This window comes from Eurosta solidaginis, chromosome X (genome assembly GCF_040869045.1).
Source record: "Eurosta solidaginis isolate ZX-2024a chromosome X, ASM4086904v1, whole genome shotgun sequence".
NCBI lineage: Eukaryota > Metazoa > Arthropoda > Insecta > Diptera > Tephritidae > Eurosta > Eurosta solidaginis.
Window position 1 is genome coordinate 146,219,870 of NC_090324.1, and position 3,301 is coordinate 146,223,170.

Genomic DNA, 3,301 nt, shown 5'->3' on the forward strand with positions numbered 1-3,301 from the left:
CTGCCACTTGCGCCATTTCCAGTTGTTTTGTTGGCACATTTAGCATTTGCGCTCGGATATTGTTTATGAGCGGCTTTCCATAAATTCTTAAAATTTGTGTTTGTTACGTATGCTAATGCCTGAGAATATGTGAGTGGATTGTTGACACACACATCACTGACTGATTCAATACCCACCGCATCGCTTACATGACGTTGTAGTGGAAATACCTTTAAATTTGTTTTTTTTTGCATACGTTTGCATGAGAATACGGGTCCATGGATGATCTAGTGGGTCGCCGGGATGTGCACGTCTATCTAAATTAGGCCATATGTTGAATGGTGCAATTTTGCGTCGCTGCTCCAATGTCTGCAGCCATTGCTTATCGCAAATTAGCTGGCAACGTCCTGCGACCGAGGTTTCACACAAATGTTGTATATTGATGCCAATTTCATTGCAAAGGGTATCCATTTCAGTATCTCTTGCAAATTTTTTGTTTAAATCTATACAATTTTCACAGAAAATATTGCAAAACACTCATTGTACAACGGGTCTTAATATGAGTACGCAAGATTTATACACCAAAATGACGCGATAACGTTCAGTTGGCACAAGTTCTAGTTTTATTTATCACTTTCCCATGTTTTTCCAACTGTCATTTGTTTTACTGGTGGATGGGCTAATTTGTAATTACAAAACAAAGGATGCTATCATTGTGGCTTATTTGTTAAGCAGAGACGACAATGCATAATCAATGAGGGGTGATGAGGGACGAAGAGACTAACAGAAATGCTTAAAAGCAGTGAGCTCAAATTGATTTATGAATTGTAATCCCAGTTGCGTAAATATTAATACCAAAAACCGTCGCACGGCTCACGTGAACCCCCGAGCAATTCATGTTATACCGAGAGTCTGGCAATTTTGCTGACGCAGTTGGCAAATCAGCACCACAAAAACATTCGCTAGCATATTGTACACCCGCATATGGAAACCCCGATTGTAGACAAAGTTGTATGCATTTTTGCGGCGTGTTGGTGGTTTTATAATTGATAATATAGCCAGAAAGTAGGCGGTACCCCCTTTCAGCTTGATAGCAACCGAGCGCAGTATTCACTGAATGATTGCCAGTGGGACAGTGGTTGGGTAATTTTTTCGCATAAAAATTTCCCAATTGAATGGCACATGCAGTTTGAGCAATTTGTTTTCGACATTCTCGACTTCGCGCGCGTTGCAGTGCCGAAATCGCTTCCTTTGCAGTCATATTACAATTAGTAGTAGTAGCCTTTAAAGGATATTTTAATAAAACAAATATGACGGAGGTACTAGTAGTAGATGAATATATGCATAAGGCATGACAGTGGTATGGCCGTTTCAATGTTATCTAAAGTAATCCGACGATTTACTGCGGGGTAGCTTAGCCGTAACTTCCTCGTGATACTAATTTTTTAATGGCATCTTATTTTGCAATATGAGGAAGGTGATGGTGCTGCTGTAACGTTTGGAATCTGAAACGAGAAGAAAAAAAAAAGAGAATCGAATAAAATAAAATGTAAAATTACCAAAAAGGGAACGATACTCATACTTACCCGTCTCACGTTATTCTTCATAGTGAAAATTCATTCAGAATGTCTCTATACTCATTTCCATGAATGAATGACATTTTGAATGAACGAAACAAAGTTGCCACTCGGTTCTGACGCAGTAAGCACTTTACGCGCGATCCAAAGAGTATCACAACTCGGATCCGCGGGATCCAACAAACTCGATTGTTAGTAACCGAACAAAAAATCAACTAACGACAACCCTGAAGATACAGACTGGTTTCACTGAAACTTTCAGCTGGTCGAAAATGGCTCCAATTTGCGGCAACGGGTAAGCGTCTGGTTCGCTGGTGGCGTTGAGCTGACGGTAATCTATGCACGTCCTCCACGTGCCCTGTTTTTTGCGGACTAGCACGATTGGCGAGCTGTACGCGCTTCGTGATGGTTCTATTCTTCCTCCGGCTAATAACTCGTCTACCTCTTCGTTGATTACTTGTTGCATGGCCGGGTTGCGTGGGTAGTATCGTTGCTTCAGCGGTCGGTGTGAAGAGTGAAATATCTAGCTATGCTCTGTTTCTATTTAGTTAAAAGTTCAATTTATGAATGAAATTACCCATATTTTAAACTTTTTTTTTTAATTTATTTATGTTTGTACTATATTCTAACAATCTTTATCTTAATTTTATTTTACTATGTAGTCGAAATAATTATGTGTTCGACTTTGACGCTTATTCAGTTTAGGATCGGTTTCTCTTATGAGAAACCAGCAGTAATCACCCATCATTGCGACGTCCCAGAATCCTTGATATCGATTTTCAATTAATTTCATTTGCTGATGAAACCTTTCTCCATTTTCGTCACTTTCGTCGCCAAGATTTGCCGGAAAAAAGCTCAAATGTGAGTGTAGAAAGTGAATTTTTAACGACATATTTACGCTTGGAAAGAAAATATTAGTTAGGTAAACAAGTTATAGAATTTTGGGAAATTAATTTTAATAAGCCTTTAATATTTACCCATTTTCGCATAATTATTGATTAAGTCGTTCACTATCTGCTCGTAGTTAGGGCTTTTTTGTCTACCGAGAAAAGAAGCAACGACGTTTTCAAAGGATTCCCACGCTGCTGCCTCAACTGACGAGAGTAGTGCTTTGAATTGATTATTGTTGATCAACTTTTTTATTTGTGGTCCGACAAAAATACCTTCCTTTATCTTGGCTTGAGAAATATCTGGAAAAATTGTTTTCAAATAGTCGAATGCTTCGCCTTCTTTGTCCAAAGCCTTAACAAAGTTTTTAATGAGACCGAGCTTGATGTGTAAGGGTGGAAGTATGATTTTCTCTTTCTTGACAAGAGGGGTGTATTTGATGTTATCCACACCAACGGTAAACTCGACTCTTTCCGGCCAATCCTTTCTGACGTAGTGGTCCTTACGAGCTCGGCTATCCCACTTGCAGAGGAAGCAGCAGTGCTTGGTGTAGCCACTTTGTAGACCGCATAGCATTGCAACGACTTTGAGATCAGAACATATTTTCCAATCATGCTCTTAATATTTGATAAATTTTAGTAGTTTTTGCATTTCCTCGTAGGGTTCCTTTGTATTTACTGCATGTGCTAACGGGATAGAAGGCTTTTTGTTACCAATATGCAATAATACAGCCTTTAAACTCAGTTTATTGCTGTCTATGAACAATCGCCACTCTTTTGAATCATATGTTTGACCAAACTCTTTGAATAAACCAGGAATGTCGTTGCAGTAGCATATACTGTCTTTCTTGGTATAGT